This window comes from Rhipicephalus microplus, chromosome 5, assembly GCF_043290135.1.
Source record: "Rhipicephalus microplus isolate Deutch F79 chromosome 5, USDA_Rmic, whole genome shotgun sequence".
NCBI classification, from domain to species: Eukaryota; Metazoa; Arthropoda; class Arachnida; order Ixodida; family Ixodidae; genus Rhipicephalus; species Rhipicephalus microplus.
The window spans coordinates 723899-745611 of NC_134704.1; the positions used below are offsets into that span (position 1 = coordinate 723899).

General features: G+C 44.9%; 1 protein-coding gene across 4 annotated transcripts in view; it reads left to right on the forward strand.

Moving 5' to 3' along the window:
• The window catches only part of LOC119175125 (ankyrin repeat domain-containing protein 16), a 102706-nt gene that overhangs the window by 77096 nt on the left and 3897 nt on the right, over positions 1-21713 (forward strand). The gene's annotated exons all lie outside the window — the stretch shown is intronic.

Sequence of the window (21713 nt, forward strand, 5' to 3'; positions counted from 1 at the left end):
CGGCACTCACTGACAGCCAATAATCTTGAAACTTTCAAAAACATCAAGTCCCAAGGAAGAAGTGTGCGTCGACAATCTACAAGAGAGAGCTGGCAGAAATTTTTAACGGGTATTAATTCATATACAGATGAGGCGAGAGACTGGAACACGGTTTGTAAAGTAGCAGGATGACAAGCACACTCACTTGCACTTGTGAACACACAAAGCGACAGCTTCGAGGACCAGGCGAACTACCTTGGGGCGCACTTTCAGCAGGTGTCCAGCTCGTTCCATTATACTCAAGCGTTTCAGCGACATAAAACAAAACAAAAAAAGAAAATAGAGCGCAAATTTATGAAACACGAGGCATACAATGAACCTTTTTTTTTTTTAGTTGAACTACGGGCTTCCCTCACCTGCTGCAATAAATCCGCCCCAGGTTCCGACCGAGTAGTATATGAAATGTTAAAACACCTGCCATCGGAAATTCAAAAAGACCTTTTCTCCTTGTATAATGCTGTACGGTTTTCCGGCAAGATCCCCTCAGCCTGGAAGACCCATTCTCTGTGTCAAGCTACAGGCCCATCACCCTAACTAGTTCCCTTCGCAAAGTTTTTGAAGAGATGATGAACAGGCGACTCATGCACTTCACTTCCTAGAGACAAACAATCTACTTGACCCACATCAGCATGGGTTTAGAGAGGCCAAATTCACTAATGACCACCTTGTCTGTATCGAGGCACATATTCGGGACACTTTCGTCCATAACCAATTTTTTTTCTCTCTGTGTTCCTCGATATAGAAAGGGCCTTTGACATTGCGTGGCACTTTGGCGTCATTCGAGACCTGTTACATTTAGGTGTGCAGGGAAGAATGTTGACTATAATTGAAAGTTACCTGTCCAATCGTACATTTCGTGTTCGAGTAGGCGCTGTTTCATCCTGAACGTTTGTCCAAGAAACAGGAGTGCCACAAGGTGGTGTACTGAGTTGCACACTTTTTATTGTGAAAATGAATTCCTTGTGCCTATCCATTCCTCACATTATCGTTTTATTGCACATATGTCGACAATGTACAGGTCGGTTTTAAATCCCGCAACCTTTCCATGTGTGAATGACAAATACAGCTAAGTTTAAACAAGGTTTCACAATGGTCAGAGGAAAATGGTTTTAAATTGAACCCACAGAAGAGCACTTGCATCCTATTCTCCAGAAAGATGGCCGTTCATCCAGATCCTGAGATTGGTCTTTATGGTCTTTATGGTCAGCCTCTATCAGTAAAGACCGAGCATAAATTCCTCGGCCTCATACTAGATGCAAAACTAAATTTCATACCCCACATCAAATATACAAAAAACAAGTATCTAGGAACTACGAATGTTCTGAAAGTGTTGTTGCGGACCATGTGGGGTAGTGATAAGAAGTGTCTTCTCTATCTGTATGAAAGCCTCATTCGCACTCGCCTAGACTACGGAGCTGTTGTCTATCAGTCCGCCACACCAACTGCCCTAAAGATGCTAGACGCCGTTCACCATTTTGGAATTAGTCTTTCTATGGGTGCTTTTCGCACTAGCCCCGTAGAAAGCCTCTATGCTGAATCGAATGAGTGGTTGCTTCACATGCAAAGATCTTACATTGCTTTTGTGTATTTTCCGAAAGTAAACTGTAACAAGGAACACCCTGCACACTCTACAATTAACAATCTCTCCAGTTCAGCATCGTTTGACGACCATCCTTTTTTGAGGCAACCCTGCTCACTACGTGTAAGGAGCCTAGCTCAGGAAATGGGCGTGGCCACTCCACGAACACCATCTGGCTGCCCCCGCTGCAAATCTTCTACCGTGGCAGTGGCAACTCATACACTGTGATGTTTCCTTTTTTTTTTAGACTGATTTATTATCGCAAAAAAGATGGAACTTTTATAAAAGACAGACACACAGCGCTGTCTAAGAGTTTAGTCTTCTTTGCGCTGATAAATCAGTCTAAATAATCATGAACCAACTCGCCCAAGCAACAGTTTTAGCGATGTTTCCTTCATGGAGGTTACTAAACATGCACCTACTGCACATATCCGTACACACTTCCTTGAACTACAGCACAAATACACTCTCTGAATTCTTTACGGATGCCTCAAAATCTCATACTTCTGTGTCCCATGCTACAATTGGTCCATCTTTTTCGGATGTAGGTGCTTTGCACCCCAATACGAGCATCTTCACTGCAGAGGCATACGCAATATTATCGGCCATCAAACATATTGCTACGGGATGCCACAAATGAACATAATAAGAAAGAGGACGATGTTTAATGTATGCCTGCTTGTTTATCTAAAGTAAAGGTATTTTTCAGATGCCTTCTTCCCGTAACATTTTTGTGGAGAGTGCGGGTCTTCCCACAGTCACCATCTATGACGATTTTAAGCAACCAACGTTCCTTGGCTGCCTGTGCGATGCCTGATCAAGACGAGAACAAGGGTAGCGGCACTCATTGACACCGGCGCTCACATATCAGTCATAAACTCCAGCCTTTGTGCTTGACTCAAGAAAGTGCTCACTCCTGCTCCGATCACTATAGTCCTAGTAGCCGATGGTGCAACACCAGGTGTCGCTGGGATGTGTGCCGCCCGTTTCACTGTTGCTGGACGTCATACCACTGTTCTGTTTTACGTACTGGACCACTGCCCACATGACATCATTTTGGGTCTCGATTTTCCGTCCGAGCATTCCACCCTAATTGACTGTTCTGCTGTTGTTGTTCAGTTCATCCTACCACACACCGTTGACCCTCCTGATCCTGCGCTACCAAAGCTATGCTCCGCTGACTTTATTCGCCTATCTTGTCGAGCTGTGACGTATATCGACGTCTCTTCTGATCCACCTGTGGCTGACGGCGATTATGTCATTTCACCTAATCCTACAGTACTCTGTTCGCTCAATGTTGCGTTCCCCCACACCATCATCACAATGAAGGACAACGTGGCATGTCTCCCTATTGTGAACTTTGGACTTTGCTCTGAAGTGCTGCCACGAGGAATATCCCTTGCAACCCTTGCCCCGGCCGGCGACTACCACATATCGGCCTTAACAGAGGGTACACCGTCATCTGCAAGTATTCAGTCGCGCAGTACACTAGACTGCATAACTGGAATGATTGCCTCTAATCTCCCGGCTGAGCATGTGTCTGCACTTCGTGACCTTCGTGCGTCGTATCAAGACGTCTTTGATCTTCATGACGGACTTATAGGTCAAACGACCATCGTAAAGCATCGGATCAACACCGGCGATGCAGGTCCAGTACACCGGTGACCCTGTCGGGTTTTCTCCACCGAGCGCCACGTGATCCAGCAAGAAGTCGACAAGATGCTTGCCCGAGACATCATTGAACCTTCTTCAAGTCCTTGGGCTTCGCCCGTTGTGCTCGTGAAAAAGAAGGATAACAGCTGGCGCTTCTGTATCGACTACAGACATCTTAACAAAGTTACAAAAAAAGATGTGTATCCTCTGCCACGGATAGATGACGCTCTTGACTGCCTTAGTGGAGCGAATTATTTCTCTTCCATCGACCTTCGTTCCGGGTACTGGCAGATATGAGTTGATGATCTGGACTGTGAAAAGACAGAATTTATAACTCCCGACGGGCTATATCAGTTCAGAGTAATGCCGTTCGGGTTATGCAATGCCCCGGCTACATTTGAGTGAATGATGAACGCTCTTCTTCACAGTTTCAAGTTGTCAATCTGCTTGTGCTACCTTGATGACATCATTGTTTTTTCGCCAACTTTCGAAACTCACCTCGAGCGTCTCTCAACGATTCTTTGTTTCCTCCAAGGCAGGGCTCCAACTAAACTCGTTGAAATGTCACTTCGGTTGCCGGCAGCTCACTGTCTTTGGACACCTTGTCGATTCATCTGGTGTTCGTCCCAATCCTGAGAAAGTTCGCGCCGTCAAGGATTTCCCTGTGCCGACTTCTGCAAATGACGTTTGAAGCTTTGTGGGCCTTTATTCTTACTTTTGTAGATTTGTGCAGAATTTCGCTGATGTCGTACGCTCGCTCACGGAATTACTAAAAAAAATGTGACTTTTTTATGGGGACCTGAACAAGCCAGAGCAATAGTTGAACTGATGACCAGACTTACAACGCCACCGATTCTCGGCCACTTTGATATATGCGCTCTAACGGAAGTGTGTACCGATGCCAGTAGCCCCGAAAACGGAGCCATTTTGGCACAACGACAGCATGACTGCGAGCGCGTTATTGCATACGCTAGCCTTCTTTTATCGCCAGCAGAACGAAATTACTCCATCACAGAACGTGAATGCCTTGCGCTCGTCTGGGCAGTGGCTAAATTTCGGCCGTATTTGTATGGACGCCCAATCACGGTTGTCACTGATCACCACGCCTTACGCTGGTTGTCGTCCTTAAAGGCCCTAGTGGATGTCTCGGCCAGTGGGCTTTACGGCTACAGGAATATTTCTACATGGTTGTCTACAAATTAGGCCGCCACCATGAGGATGTTGATTGCTTGTCGCGTCATTCAGTAAACCCAGCAGACCTTTCTGAGAGCGATGAGTCTACTTGCGTTTTGGCACTTTCCGCGTTTAGCAACGCCGTGATCCTCACTTCAGAGATATAATTCTTCGACTCGGTGGTCCCACAACTCTGTCTCTCCGTATGTTCCTACTCCAAGATGGCATATTATATCGCGACAGCATGCATCCTGACAGACCTGAGCTGCTGTTGGTCATACCACAACATATGCGTCAGACTGTCCTTGCAAAGTTGCATGATATTCCGACAGCTGGTCACCTGGGAGTTTCAAGAACGTATGACCACATTTGACGTCGCTTCTCTTGGCCCGGTATTTACCGATCCGTCTGCCGTTACGTCGCCTCATGCAAATCCTGTCAACACCACAAAAAACCAGCAACCCTTCCAGCGAAACGCCTTCAGCCTGTTCAGATCCCATCCGAACTATTTTATAGGGTAGGTCTTGACTTACTAGAACCTTTCCTTTTATCGGCCAGCGAAAACAAGTGGATAGCAGTCGCCACGAACTACACCGATCGGTATGCTATCGCGTGGGCTTTTCCTACCAGTTGTGCGACCGACGTCGCTGACTTTCTCCTAGAAGACGTCATACTACACGACGGCGTTCCTCGGCAACTGCTTATCGATCGGTGTCGCTACTTTTTATCACAAGTTATCCAAGACATATTACACCCTTGTGCTACAAAGCACAAGTTCACAACGGCGTATCACTTTCAAACCAACGGGCTCACAGAGCGGCTAAATAGAACCATCACGGCCATGCTCGCCATGTACGTTTCTTCCGACCATCGTGACTGGGACTCTGCCCTCGCATTTGTGACATTTGCCTATAATACATCCTGGCATGATACTGCATGTTTTTCACCACTTTGCCTCCTATACGTATGAGAACCCACGTTGCCTTTTGACACGCTCCTTCCTGCCGTTAGCCACACGTCAGAATATGCCCGCGATGTGATCTCTAGAGCTCTAGAGGCACGTGAGATTGCTCGCCTGCATCTGAACAATTCGCAGGAACGACAACGACTGGTCAACATTGCGTACCATCGTGATGTTCACTTCAGTCGTAGTGACACAATCCTTCCCTGGACGCCGTCACGGCGAGTTGGCCTGTCCGAAAAATTGACTTCGCCGTACTCGAGTCCATACCGTGTGGTGCGCCAAGTACCGACGTGACATATGAAATTGAGCCTCTTAACGCCACCAGCGCCCGATTGTGTTCTGATGTTGTTCACATCACTCGGCTAAAGCGATATTACTCGGACCAACCAAACACCGAGACGGTGCCTTCGCCGCCGGGGGTAATGCTACGGGGTACCACAAATGAACATAATAGGAAAGAGGACGATGTTTAGCGTGAGCTCGTGCAAACTGGGCTCCATATTGTATGCCTGCCTGTTTATTTAACGTTAAGGTATTTTTTCAGGCGCCTTCCGATGGAGGCGGAAATGTTGTAGGCCCGTGTGCTCAGATTTTGGTGCACGTTAAAGAACCTCACTCAGGTGGTCGAAATTTCCGGAGCCCTCCACTACGGCGTCTCTCATAATCAAATGGTGGTTTTGGGACGTTAAACTCCGCATTTCATTTTTTAGATGCCTTCTCCCCATAACAATATCAAAGAAATGAAGTCGGCAGAAGCTGTGATATATACAGACCCTCTGAGCGTGGTAACAACCCTGAAAACCCTTAAAAAACACACGAACTCTGTCTTTGCTTCTGTTTACTCACTTTTATGCACGATCGACGCACAGAAACAATATTCGTAGTCTGCTGGGTGCCAAGACACCGCAAGATTCAAGGAAATGTGTTGGCGAATCGACTAGCTGTTTCTGCCCACGAAAATGCCACCGTCAATGCATCTATAGCGGTCTCTGGACTTGACCTCTAACCCGATCTAAACGAAAGCTGAGGGGTCATTGGCAGCGGCTGTGGGACATGCAAACACCGAACAAACTTCACCTCATTAAGCCACGTCTAGGGAATTGGCCGTCAGTTTCAAGATCATGCCACGCATATGTCACACTCACCAGATTAAGGATAGGACGCACACATAGTACTCACTCACACCTTTTGTCCTGTGGTGATCCACCTCTATGTGATAAGTGTGGTGAACCACTCACCGTGCATCATGTGTTTAGTAAAGTGCACAGAATTAGATGCACTTTGAAAAAACATTTCTCGTTTCTCTTCCACCATCAAATGCCCTTGCACCCTTTGATGTTTATAGGTAGGGAACAGCTTTTTAGTTATCAATCACTTTTCGGGTTTTTAAAGAATGTCAATATTTTGAACGTCATATTTCCAGGCATCCTCGTAGCTCGACCTCTCGGAGTAGGGGTTGCTGTTGCGTTGGAACACTAAAATAGCACCTGCCTCGCGACCCTTGGACACAAGGGCTATCTGTGAGGCATTCGTGCTTATGCCATATAACTCATTATAAATTCAACGACCACTGCCATTGATATGTGTTAGAAGCACTTTATGCCACCCTTATCATTTTAAATACTTATACCTTTTACCCACCTTAAAGTGTAGAGTTTTAGGCCCCTATATGGCCACATAACAGCCTCATAGTTTGCATCTTTTACATGTCACCCCAAACCACACAGCAATGCTTTTTTAATCTAATTTTTCCTGGCGCTCTTTGGCGAAGTATGGCCCTTGCGCCAATAAGAAGCCACATATCATCATCATCACCTAGCAATCCAGACTACGTAATAGAATATTGCAATAGAACAGAAGGCAGCAATACATAAAAGTATGGGTTTCCAAAGAGTCAAGTAGGTCTGCAGGGAACATTTATGGCATGGTCCTTTAATACTTTTTTTTCTGGTCATGAAACTCTCGCGAAAGTTTCATACGGGAACAAAAGTGGCCACCAAAGGTGCCACTGTAAGCAGGAGGGCATCGATCGGCTGAGCTTGGTAGTGCTGTAGCGCGTTCGCGGGAGCGTTTCCCATCAAATGCATTTCTTCAGATATTTTAGTTTTGTGTATTCTCGCTCGCAGGAACCTTTAGTAATGTCAAAGTGGTCCATGATGCGCGTTGTCTAATTTCTTAAGTCCTTGATTGCTGGCAATGTTTTAACTGAGTCTGTCTGTCAAGTGGCACACATTAGCAGCATTCCTAAATTTCTCAGTTCTTGCATAGTCGCTTTCGAGCTTAATCTGAACACTGTGACTGGTTCTAGATGACTGAAAGGTTAACATAGTTTGTGCTAAAGATTACGGAGCAGCGATGCTCTGGCTGCACATAACCTTCATTTTCGGAATAATTGTCACTTTATTCTATAGGGTATCACGAAGCAGCCAATAGAAGTTCGCGTGCCAATAAACAAATCTGTATATCAGGGTCATTTGGCATTAATAGCCTCGAAGTACCTCTTGAAGAATATCGTTAGGGTTAAAACCTCAGAATGAGACGGTACAAGACGGAGAGGGATGCTCAAGTTGTGTTCTTTTCTTTTTCTGTTTGGTGTCATAATTTGCATTCTTGATATTCAAGATTAAAAAATGAGATGAAACTGTTGTGAGCTGCTAGATATAGGCACTAAGTGCTGTTTTTGATTGCTTTTGATTTTGAAAGCTTTTGATTTTACGGATGAAGATTTGATAACGTAGTCGAGCTTTGATATACGCAGCTTTTTTTTTTATCCATTCCTATGTACTTTCCCAAAGACCACGACTTCCAAGTCCGCTATTTAATTAACCACACTGTTTCTCCTTTGTGCACATAGAAATCAAATGTGATCTGCACCCTGTATCAACGCCAGCACCACGGCGTTGAAAGTGCGGGGGACATATGAAGCTCTCTCATTGAGTGACGCGGGAGTTTCATGATTAGAAAAAAAGTCATAAAGGACCATGATTTATGGTTAAGAGGGAAAGTAGCTGGGCAGATGACACTCCTTGGTGTACTTGTGCTTGGAGACGGGAGCAAAGGCTCGAGAGCACAACCCGGCAATGGTGGAGTGCATAACAAATGACATTGAGGAATTACGAGGAGAGTGCGAGATAAATATACAAGGAGATATGACTGCGCACATAGAAGATATGGATGGGTATACTGACCCAAGAGGCAAAATGATAGTGCAAATGACTGACAACAAGGAAAATTTGCAGGGATTGGTAAACATCTGCGGTAATGAGGGAGATAGGTTAGATTTGAGATACAGTAAGGAAAAATCAGCAGTCATGATTTTTAATGATAATGAAGGTATTGAGCTTAGGATACAGGAGTTCACACTAGAGATAATGGATAAATACAAATATCTGGGCGTATGAATAAGCAATGGGACCGGGTACCTAAAGGAACATGAAATATATGTAACGACTAAGGTAACAGGAATGCAGCGGTGGTGAAAAAGAGGACACTGTGGAATATCAATAGGTGCAATGTGGTGAGAAGAATGTGGAAAGATGTCATGGTTCCTGGTCTGACGTTTGGCAATGCGGTTTTGTGCATGAAGTTGGAGATTCAAACAAGATTAGAAATTACGCAACGTGGTATAAGTAGGCTTGTTTTAGAAGCTCACAGGAATACACCAAATCGGGGAGTACAAGGTGATACAAGATGGACATCATTCGAAGGCAGGGAAGCTAGCAGCAAGACAAATTTGAGAAACGATTGTGAAAAATGGGGGAGGAACGTTGGGCTAGGAAGGTTTTGAGCTATTTGTACATGAGGAATGTCAATACAAAATGAAGGATGCAAACCAGAAAATTGACAAGTAAATATTGAGAAAACAGCAGGGGCCAAACCAAAATGAACTATCGGTTAAGAAAAAGGTGAAGGAAATGGAGACCAACATCTGAAGAATAGACATGATTAAGAAGTCGGCACTAGAGATATATTGAACCTTTAAGCAGGAAATTGCCAAAAAAAAAGGATCTATGATGATTTTCGGGGTAGTTCTCTACTGTTTGAGGCCAGGATGAGAGTATTGTGAACCAAGACTTATTGGACCAAATACAAAGGGGTAGACACGGTATGCAGTGCATGTGGATAGGAGGAGGAAACAGCTGACCACTTGATAGTGTTGTGTAAAGGGCTTCACCCTATAGTTCTGGATGATGGCGCAGAGTTTTTCAGAGCACTGGGGTTTAGAAACAGGGAGGGCAAAATAAACTTGAAGCGGGTAGAAATAACTAGGAGGAGGTCATCCGATTGGTGGCTATAGTCAAAATACGAGTGGAAATTAAATACTTCACTGCAAAGTGCCAGTCCTTAACATAACTATATAAATGGAAAACTATATAACTTAACTATATAAATGGAAAAAAAAAAATCAAGTTTTTGTTCATTAAGTATTACGGCTAGGTGGCGTTAGCCGCTGCCCGATCTCAAGGGTACACCCATATCAATCAATCAATAAATAAATCAATCCATTCATCCATCCCCCAAGAATTGGGCCAACTGCATGACTGGATTTCGAAACACAGTTTCACAACTCGTATAATTGAATAACTCTGATATATAGTTCTCTCTTGCTAACGATGGTGCACGTGAGGGGACGAACGGAAATATGAGGCAATTAGTGCGTAGTTCCACCGTGTTCTCGACAGAGCCTTCGGGAATCCATTGTACACGTATCCCACTCGCGCAGCAACATTTACTGAAGTCACTCCTCGATTACACTGTTGCTGCAATCTTGCTTTTTTTTCGTCAGTTTACTACAGTTGGCAGCCAATGTGCCGACGGGGCTTGCGATGCGGCAAAATAGTGCCCTCGTCGCTGGGAGGTGTGGTTCCGTTAACACAAACGTGCATTTGCGGCGTCTTTCTATCACACATCGGCAATCATCTATCTTGGACGCTTAGCTCGCATTATCACCGCGGGCCCCGTACACCTTGGTCACGATCGTGCAACCATCAGCGTGACAGAGCACTCTTGATTGGAGAATGGGGAGGGCACAGCTCTCAAGAAAGGGAACGGAGGCAACCCAGGTAACGATCAAGTATTGCTGTGTAGTTGAAAGACGTCCAAGTCCTTCTATTTGCGTAGTGGCTTGACTGGCGAGAACAGGGGCAGAAATTAAAAAGAAAACAATGAAATTTTGGTTTTTACGAGCGAAAACTTATAGTGTGGGACCCTGGGTGAATTGTGACCACCTAGGCTACTTTAATAATTGCTTAGCCTTAAGTATATGGGTGTTAACCGTTATATTTCACCTCATCAAAATACGGCTGCCATGAATCAAATCAGTCGCCTCGTGCTCACTAGTCATCATGGCAGGTACAAAAGCTTCTTTTTAGTTTTTTTTTTTTGTAATTGAGTGCGACCACATAAAAAAGATTATAAGAAGTTTGTCAAACATGTGAGTTGAATGCAAGAAAGCAGTCACAAGCTCAGCTATTAGTCATGCCTCTGGCAAGTACAGATGGTGATTTTTTTTTTTAGCTATACCAGACTAGAATAGCTAACAAGTGTACTGTTTCCAAAATAAATATATGATTGAGTCAAAGATTACTGGTGAAAAAAATTGCATCTCTTTATTATTAGATATTCTATTCGTATTAGTTTCATATTTCAAAACTTTGATATTTGCACACCCCTACCTTCACTGCTACGGCTCTGCCGAGCTCAGTGCCCACAAACCGAAACTGAAAATTGTCCACATCAACAAGGTAATATTAAATTATTTAGCGACAAAATTCCAATCTTTCTGCACGTAGCTTGCTTGTTGGAGCTATAAGAAATGCTTGTTGCAAAGAACGCACAAGCCACAAATATTGTGGCACCACCGGTTTAATGCATGACCACACGTATGTGTTGAAGCCTGTCCGTGCATAATTTGTTGACACCGTGGCGCCCTCTCCCTGTGGAGAGAGAGAGAGGGGTTGCGGTGCCATTTGCTGAAATAATGCAACGCTTGCATGGGTCAGGCCTTTACAGGTTGGCAAATTCTATGGTGCGCATGGCCAACTCCTTCTAACCGCACGTTCGCGATCTAAGCACCGCCGAGGACATACACGCACCGGGGAAGCCGCCGCGCTTTTTTTGTGGCTTGGATGAGGTGAAGGAAAAATACTTTCGTGCTACTCATAGAGTTTCATACAACAATACCTAGCAAGGAATCTGGCGCAGCGATCGTGTACCTCCATGGGAATTATGGGAAGTACAGGCTTCTGATTGGGTAAAGTTAGCTAGCGAACTGTCTACAGACTTTTTTCTACGTTTCAGTCTTGTTCTTTGCCCAGTGTTGGTAGTGGGGTGCGGTGAGGCAGTGTAGCAGTGCCATTGTTTTTCAAAAGATGCTTAAGACCAATAGGTATGAAATTTGCTGCGAAGTTGAAGCTTTAAGAGTCGTATTTCACAGCTTAAAAGAAGTGTCGTCAACTCACCCCTGCTCATAGATAAAGCGTCTCATGCCAGTGCAGGATATTGCACCGAGTTCATGTTTTTTCATGAGCGCATCTTGCCTAAACTCGTTTTAAATCTACTGCAAAACGTAAATGAAGGTAAGTAGACTCACCGTCATGCTCTGCTGGCTCTGCTGCACAACAAACCAGAGGTGTGTTGGGGGCAGACTACTTTAACTGACGCACCTAGCATCGCAGAAGATGAAACGTTCAGTGTTTCTCACTTAATACTGTACTGTTATTTTCATAAGTAGATAATGCATACTTTCAAGGAAAAAATAAGCTTGCTTGTTTTCAAGTGTTGCAAAAAATAAGTCAATAAATCTTGATGCTAAATCTGGGACGCAATGGCAAAGTAATGTATACACTGATGGTTAAGTTTGTTCAGGTTTCACGTTTGCTGCCTCGTCACGAAAACTTTTTGCAATAAAGTTTGCGCACAAATAAATGAAGCAAATTTCAGTTAAATACAAGTTCATATCATTTTGTTTCACACTCGGGAAAAAAGCGTCGCGAATATCAAGAACGTAATCCATCCGAAGCAGATCAGAAGCCTGTACTTCCCATAATTCCCTTGGAGGCGCAAGCGCCGCTGATGGAACCCGCATAGACGCTAGTGCCCGATTCCCCTCAAGGTATCATTGTATGAAACTCTATGGTGCTACTGATCTGCCACTGACTTGAAAATGACAGGCCATTTAGTAATTATCATGTTAGAAGTCGCACAAAAACATAATGCATATTAACATGGTGTGTGCACTGTGGCGACATCGAAATGTCGTCTCAATAGCACAGTATGCCAGCACTGCACCTAACCAAGGTAACCACTCAAACGCTCAGTTGAAGTAGCATAAGTGCACACAAAAAAAAAGGTCCAGCACTTGCTGAAGAGGAGAACTGACTGAACTGACCGACGTCTTCACTCAGCATTGGTCATGCTTTCTTCTCGCGATGTTTCCACTGCTGCCGTATTTGAAAAAGCCATGGACAGACCTGTGCCGAAGGTGAAATATGTGCTCTCATTGCTTTCCATTGCTCTGTAGCAGTATACTTAATGCTTTTCTGATAGCTTCCAACATTACTCCTCCATACTACATTTACAAACTAAAAACAAGCCCGTGTTGCATGTTTTCTGCGCCCGCGGTGTGTGAACCTGAAAAATGATTAGCATGTCGCTAGCTTTCCTTGCAGATGACGTCAATTAAGTGTATATCTCCTATACATATATTTATATTTGTACTAGTGAAATGACATTGTGCTAAATATTTTAAATCTGTTTGCTTGATTTCACAGAGGTCATAGTGGAGTAATCTCTACTTCTGTTGTAAGACTTTGTTGTGTGTTGCAATTTTTTTACTCTTTAGTACTTGCAGAGTGATCCGGGCTAGTTTCCAATAACATATAAATTTGTAGCGCACAGGCAGAAAAAAAAGAGATGCTACTACATCGAATGTGAAAACCAACTCTCTTATTTCCCGGCACGTGCGTGCTGCCTTGAGCCTGCATGGACTTTGTCCTTGTTGCTTCATCAGCACCAGCAGCACGCGACAAATCTCTCCACCATATAGACGGAGTTGCAGTCCAAGAAGTGCCCATTTGACAGTCCTGAGGTCGAAAAAGCGGAGTGGTCAAAGGGTGCTGAACAGCTTCCCTCAAAGCTGTGTGGGACGTTGCGTCGAAGCTTTGTCGGTGTGAGCCTTCGGTTGAGCACATGAACGTGCCATTGGGGTATGCATCTGCATGAGCGTGCCGCAATAAGACATGGCTTCTTTTGAAATGGGTCGTGTCGATTGAAGACTAGCAAAAAGGTGGACAGGGTGGAAAAAATGCTGCTGTACCTGGCCCGGTTGCGACCGGGGTTTGCAGGCACCGGAGATCCGGGATCAAGATGTCGAGGCAGGAGGAGGTTGAACTTCATAGAGAGGGTTTATTTACATTATTTACATGGCACGGGCTCTCTGGCCCGAAGCTCTACATTGAAAGCGGCTGTCTATTGAACAAGCTCCGTGAACCACACTAAGCAGCCCACGAGGGCTGAATAAATACAGTCACATCTGCCCAGATCCCTAGATCAGAGATTAGGTGCCCACGGCACTGTCCAATAACATGTCCCGTAGCACACACGAGTGTCATCATGCCGGCACCGCCCCCAACAAACACACATACACAAACCAAGCACGTGTATGGTCCCGGCGATGCTGCCTTCTCCGGTGAATCTTGCTTCCAACGAGCGGGTGAAACGTGTTTGTCATGTTGCCGCTCGCACCAAGCACCCAAGCATTGTCGAACGGCGATCACGGTCTAGGCTCCTCCAAGCGGCCATACCTGGACATCTGGTACCGATTTGAGCGTCGGCGGCTCATCAGTGAGAGATGCACAGCATGGTGGTCCGACATCTGTAATCGGCAGAAGCTCGGCATTGTGGCTATTACCGGGACACGAAGACGCCACGTGTCGCATCTCTGCGCGGACCCGAAGGACAGCGGTGCTCCGTAAAGTAATTTCAGCCACGCAGCGCCCAGTACATGGAAATAACAGGGCATCTTGGCGCTGCTCTCTATCTCCACAAAATGAGGTGGCTGCCTTTCTTCCATTCTGGCGGCCGCGTTAAAAGGGTGCCCCGCCAAACGCAACAGCCTTCATTGACTAGAAACCTCGTGTAGTCTTTGACAGTGTTGCGGAATGAGTGCCTCCATTCCATTCCTAAACCATTCTGGGAAATTAGGATTTGCTGCAGTTCCATTCCTTTTAATTTCTTGGAATGAAAAAAATTGGCCCATTCCCACTCAGGGATTGGTGGGACCGTTCAATTCTATTCCTTCAATTCCTCAATGTAAGAAGTGCATCTTGATTTGCTTTATCGAGTTGAGTATGAGCGACACCATAATTATAGGGTCGTGAGATGCATTAAGAACTGCAAAAGCAATATAAACATGTTACCAAGGTTAAGGGTTAGTATTTTAGTAGCATATGTGGTGCAGTAAAACCACCCTAGTAGTTCCCATAGGAGCAGTTCTCCTGCTAGGCCGCTCATATAGTATTTGCATGGTCAGCATGTTTGAACAAATGGTGATAGTTTAATGGCTTAACCCTAAATTTGTCAATGCTAAACTGATTACATTGCGTATTTTCATGTTGACAAAAGTAGTGTTCAAGAAGACAGCAGTTTCGTCACGCGTCTCGAGCTGTTGTGATAATGAAGAAAACTAAAATGTGGTTAATGAGAACAAAACACTCTATATCTGCTGGTATTAATTGGAACAGTGCGCCACCGCTCAAGCACCTTGTGCCTTTGTATCCAATATGAAACAGAGGGCCACACTGTTCGTCAGCATTCACGCTTGTCAAGTGCACCTAGCAAGTGTGGATGGGGTGAAGAGAACTTTGTGCTTGCCTGTGCGCAGGTATGCAATGTCTTCTGGTAGCAAAGGTTATTTACGTTTGTCAGGTACTAAACTGCTCGCGAGGTAAAGATCAGGCCGTGCATAGAGTATTTGCCCATTTCGTGTGGAGTATCAATCAGAACCAACATGCAAGGATAATTTGTTTCGCCCTTCACTATTTGTTGGGATAATGCATTTATTTGTATGCCAGCAAATGCCACGGTTTCTTTTTTCACAATTTGGAGCATTCTTCAAACATTTACATTATATCTACCCTTGGCTTCGACTAACTAAAGGTAGATCTAGGAAGGAAGGAAAATAATTTTATTTTGGTCCTGTGAACGCGACTGTGTGACGTACCCGGCCCAGTCCCACGTAGGGACCGGCAAGCCAAGCCTGCCGGCTACCTCGTGGGCCCGCTGGACAGCCGTGAGCTGATCAGTGAAAGCGGGGCTGCATAGAACAAAGCCCCTAAAACTTCGTAAGGTAGTGACGTACAAAGTTATTCACGCGCCTCCTCCTCCCACCTCTCTGAGGTAGGCGCCGCGTCGGTATTGGCCAAATGCCATCACCTGGGACCGCTCGCAGTGTTTGTTTGTTTACGATCGCTCACGACTGCCATCTTGCAATGCAAGTGCATGCGATGCAAGTGCGACTTGCGGTGCAAGTGCATGCGATGCAAGGGCATGTGGCTATGCAAAGCGTGCAGGTCTTCGAGTCATTGGACGTGTCGTTTAGGAATCTCACTGATACCTGTCATTTCGTGTGATAGTTTATTTGCTACTTCGTGTGAAGGTTTATATCCGCGAATGGAGCTCTCACGAGGTAATCACATATGGTGGCCCACTAGTTCATTCATGCGATAGCTCATTCTTTCAGCGATATTCACTTCACTTCACTTTATTACCTTAAAGACCCCCTAGAGGGGGTATTACATAAGGGGTGGGAAACATACAACAAATGTAATACATATGCAGGATGGGTATAAGTATGAACAGGGGTAACCAATACAGAAATAAAATAATACATGTGCAGGATCAGTATAGATATTAACAGGCGTAACACCTTGCCAAAAAAAAAAGACAGAGTGAGAACCAGTGGCACAAAAAGGAACAATGTAATGTATTCAAATTGAAAAGAAACGAGTGACATTTTGTGTAAATGTTGAGTGGCAAATTATGGTGGCGAGATCAGTGGAAAGACCATTCCAGTCGGAAGCTGCACGAAAAAAGAAGGAGGCGGAAAATGTCGTGGTACGGGTGCGTGGCCGGCCGACATGAAAGGAATGAGTGGTGCAGTGAGATGTGCGAGCAGGAGGCAAGATATAGGGCGGGTGTTCGAGTTGACTGTGATAGAGCTTGTGGAACAAAATGAGGCTGGAAACTCGGCGACGAATGTTAAGGTTTGAAAGATTGGATTCTTGTTTAAGAGATGAAACACTCACGTTATATGAATACGAGGAATGAATGAATCTAGCTGCTCTATTCTGGAGTGATTCTAGTGCGTCGGTTAAGTGTGCTTGATGAGGGCTCCAGATAGGCGACGCGTATTCAAGTTGGGTGCGAATTAAAGATTTATAAGCTTGTAGTTTTACAGGAGGTGGAGCATGACGTAAGTGCCGCTTTAAGAATCCAAACGATCTGTTAGCTGATGATATTATATTGGTAATGTGGACGCGCCATGATAAATCGTTACTCAAAGTGACTCCCAAGTACTTGTATGTGATGACATTTTCCAATGCAACTTTACCGATTTGATAAGAATAGGTGAGGGGGCTGCGCGGACAGTGAAACGAGAGGGACTTGCATTTATTAGGGTTTAGTGTCATTAGCCAACGATTGCACCAGTTAAGCACATGGTTAATGTCATCTTGTAATGCAACTTGGGCTGATGTGTTAGTAATAGTATGGTATTTATAATAGTACGGTATATAGATCGTATGTGAGATACGTCCGCAAGGCGCACTTCTGATATATGATTGGGGCGTCTAACCACTTCACAAAACAACCACAGCTGTTCGAGTGCATCAACTGTGCGCCTTCTAACACATTATGAAGGCCTTAGATGCCTTACCGAACGCTAAAATTGGCCGTCGGCGACATCACTGTCCCACGTCAACGCTAGTGATTGGATTCACTGCATGACAGTCACTGTGAATGCTCTCTGCACATATTGTGTACCCTATATATGGCGAAGCTTGTACTACCCATGCGCTCAGTAAGGAAAGATCGCCACACTGTCCCATCGGGTTCTATCGGGCCAGCTAACGGAAAGGTAAGCCATGGCAGCTGGCATGAACGTTTAACAATGTTATTTACAGTGTAAAACTTATTCGCAGACGTCCTAAACGATGGACTGAGAAAAAAAGGGGGTTCTCACTAACGATCACAATTTTACGTTTCCGACCATACATACAAGGGGTGATGCTCACAAAATTAACATCTCGTGACTGCGACGACAAGTGACTCGATCAAGGCATGATCACACGTAGACGTAGCGCGTAACACTAAACAAAGCTGCCGAGGGTCTACGTTAGACTCGTTAAGATAAATTTAAGGTGAGTTAGACGGCTGGCACGAAAGCCCTCAGCGCGCTGCCTGCCGAGCAAGCGCTCTGGTTGTGAAAGGGTGTCTGCTACGCAGGAGCAATGTAGGTGGCGCATCGTTCGAAACGAGAGTGCGAAGGAGAGGAGACGAAGGAGAAACGAGAGCAGAGAAGGAGAGCGTCGCTACTTCATGAAGTTCTAGGGGCTTTAGCATAAAAGCATCTCCCACTCCTCCAATGTAAAGCTTGAGTCCATGTCTTGGCACGTGCTGAGTATATGCTCTAATGTGGCTGTCTCACCGCATGACGAACACAGGTCGTTTGGGAAGACGTCAGGGTACATGCCATGGAGAAACGCACGACTTGGATAGGATTTGGTCTGGAGTAGTCAAAGGGTGATTGCTTGGGGTCTGTTGAGTTTAGGGTGTGAAGGAGGGTAAATCCTTCACGCAAGATAAGAGAATTTAGTCACTTCGAAAGTGCCGTGACCTTTGACTTCGATAAAGCATGTACTCTGGCCTATATATGACTAATTAGAGCATAATATTACAGTTGTAGCTATTAAATGTGTAGACAAACACTCCCCAATGTTCTCTTTGCTTGGCGATGCAAACACAAATATGTGCAGAGTCATAGGAACAAGCGAAGTTATAGAAAAAATTGTAACGACAGTAATGAAATGATCCCACTCCGGAGCACTGGGAGTGCGGGATGACCAGTTCTCAGCGTGAGATTCAGGAACGTCTTATTTCCTTGGCTTGATCTCCCGAACGCCTGATTTTCCAAACACGTTCGGCAATTGGTCACAAGTTCTTTGGTCACTCTGTTTACAACATGAAAAGCGATTAAGCGTCCTTGAGATTTTTAAATGCTTCAATAAAGGTCTCAAGCAATACAAGGTGCTAAACGTATTTTACTTTCATTCATCGAAATTTTGCAATGAAATTCCAAGAGCTATATGATCGATTCGCCGTTTACATTTGAAACACGAATTGTGACTGGACGGCTCCTTGAACGGTTGGTTCTAAAGATAAAGTGAGATAAGGCAATTGCCGTCTGCCCAACTATGTGTTGCACTTCACAAGCATGAACCGCTGGATGCAGCAGCCAGTGTGGTAGTGCATTGTGCATGTGCTTCTCTAGCCACCAACACCCCCCCCCCCCCCTCTAGAACACAGTGAATGTGGGTTTAGTTCGGCGGATGGGTTTTCTTCGGGAATTCGGGAGGCGCCGTCGTGGCCGTGGTTACGTGGGCTTTCCTGCTTCAGGCGGTTTTCGAAACTAATACTTTCAAAAGTTTATTCTCTCTCTTTGTCAGTACGAAGCGGTAGTGCGCGAAGTTCGTCCTGTACGACTGTGTGCTGCGCTGACATAGAGACCTCCGCTTCGGGCGAACGCGCCCATGTGTCTAGAAAGGGGGGGCAGTATGGCAAAAGTGCAGGAGGGGGGAGGGGTGGTATGAGGTCATATTGCAGTGAAAAAAAGGATCGCACCAGCATTAATAGACATCACAGCTTAGAGAAGCGTTTTATCAAACATGCGTCCGAGTCGTACCACGGTGACAGAAGCTAGCACATAGACGTGAAAGGTGTGAAGACAGCAGATGGCAGTAGCTACGGTTGTGCAGGGTGAAGAAAATCGCAAGGGTTGGAGGGGTGGGGGCATGCTGCCGCTGTAGTTCTACTTGACCGCGGTTACGCAAAAAGTAGACAAACCTCAGAGGAGCACAGTTAATATAAGGACAAACTTGTTGTAGGCGCGTTGCTTATAAATGTATGGTGCTTGTAATCAGCCAAGCCATTTCAAAAATGCTGCTTTTTGTTAAATTCGCGGCTCTGATTTACTAATGTTCGAAGTTTTAAAAACAGCACGTAGATGAAAACCTGCTCTATTTTTGGTAAAAGACGTAATTCTATTTGCATTCCGGGCAAAAGGCGCTTAATTTCATTCCCATTTTATTCCTGCAAGCGTTGTCCACATTCTATTTCGGGGTCACGAAAATGTGGAATGATTCCAAAAATGTTCCAATTCCAGAGTGGCAACTTCGTAACTCCGTAACACTGGTCCTTGGCCTGTGGGCAGGAGCTTCGCGGCGATGGTGTAGGGCAGTGCTTGGCATTTGTCGATTCCAAAGAGGTGCGCAGCTGCGTCGAGCTTTTGTGTGAACACGGGTACATGGCTGGTACGACATGGTGGGCTTACGGCAGCGTTGGCAATAGTTTGTTCTGGTAGAAGCTTACTGCAGGCGGAGATGTCCGACAAGTAAGCCATTCGTGCAGCTGGCGGGGAGAGATCTTAATCATCTGCAAGGTTTTGTGCGGCTTGTGGCGCTGGCATGACGCCGTCTTAGGGCAGAGCTGTTTGTTCACTTGATGGAGAAGGATGAGTAGCTCCGTTGAGTTCTCGAATGGCCCCTGGCGTTGGCACATCAGCTGATGATAGTGTTACTTCACCGAATTGCGCTTGTAGATGTAAGTTGGCGCTGGAGATTACAGGCGTGATACAAGTATTACAATGAACCTATACGAATAAAAACATTTGCTTTGGTGCATTCCACAATTCCCAATCCTGTCAACTCACGTCATTAGGTACCAAAATGAGAAATCGTTCATTTAACAGCACAAGAGTGGCAACACCCACATGTCTTATGTTGTGTCATCTGTTCATAGTCGCAAGTTCACTGCAACAGCAGGGAACGGCAGGAATCCTGCAGAAAAGGAAGGTACAGCATACATTCACGTTTGTTTTAGTCCCAGGCACTGAATGTACCAGATTGAGAAAAAGCAGCGGCGGGAGATTGCTCACTGAGGATGAGTAATAAACATACCGTAGAATGCAACGCCGCTTAACAATGAAACAGCAATGAGCTTATTAAAGTCACCGTAGGTGCCAACCTCTTTTATAGTTTTTAAAATATTTGTTTGCATGTGTATTCAGCAATTAATACTGATCACAGTTATGTAAATGTTCATATGCTGCAACTATGCAATCGATGAATTGCAGCTTCTGTTCTAGTATATCACGTCTGGTTGTAGAGACAAACGACTGCAAGAGCGCATGTCTCATTGCAGCAAAGGGAAAGTTGGGCTAGTGGGCTTCTATTTATATTGGAACAGCGCAGAGATGAATCATGAAGGAAGACTGAACGTGAGCGCTGGCTGACAACTAGCTGCTTTATTCAAGCGAGACGGAAAAGGGAAGAAAGAACAAAACATGTGTGCGCAACTTATGCACGTGACAAAGGACTATACATGTAGCATCATTGTCTTTTCCAAATATGTCGGCGAACAAAAACTTCGCAACCTATGCACATGACAAAGGACTGTACATGTAACATCATTACGTCTTTCCCAAGTACGTCGGCTTGCAATCAAGTAATGCAATCAACGATGCGCAAACACATGCGTCACCATTTTTCACCATTTTTGCACATGCTGCCTGTAGTTGCAGCCCAGAATTTTGCTGCATGACCACCGTTTACAGACACACTGAATTTCGCATAAGAGGGAGAGCTGAGGCCTTTGCTATCTGTAAAAATGGTGACGGGTGTGTAATATCTCATCGTGACAGCACGTGTACTCGTGTACTCACGAGACCTTTGGGGCATTATTATATCCTGCAGTAGCTTGCTCATAAATGCCCTTTTCTTTGTTTTCCTTTATCCTTGTGACAAGTGCTAGAGGGCTATGCCACTATTGCAGATGCTCTATTAATGTTTATATATTCTCCACAGAATCATGTCATTAACAGATGTAAACCTGAATGCCTTCAGTGCAACAAGTACTTGCTTTAAGTAAATCGTTCCTTTTTTATAAAGTGAATAGACTTTAAAATATTTTAGCTATTCACTTGCATACATTAAATGTTGCAGTAAATATCTTCATAATTTGAAATGCTTT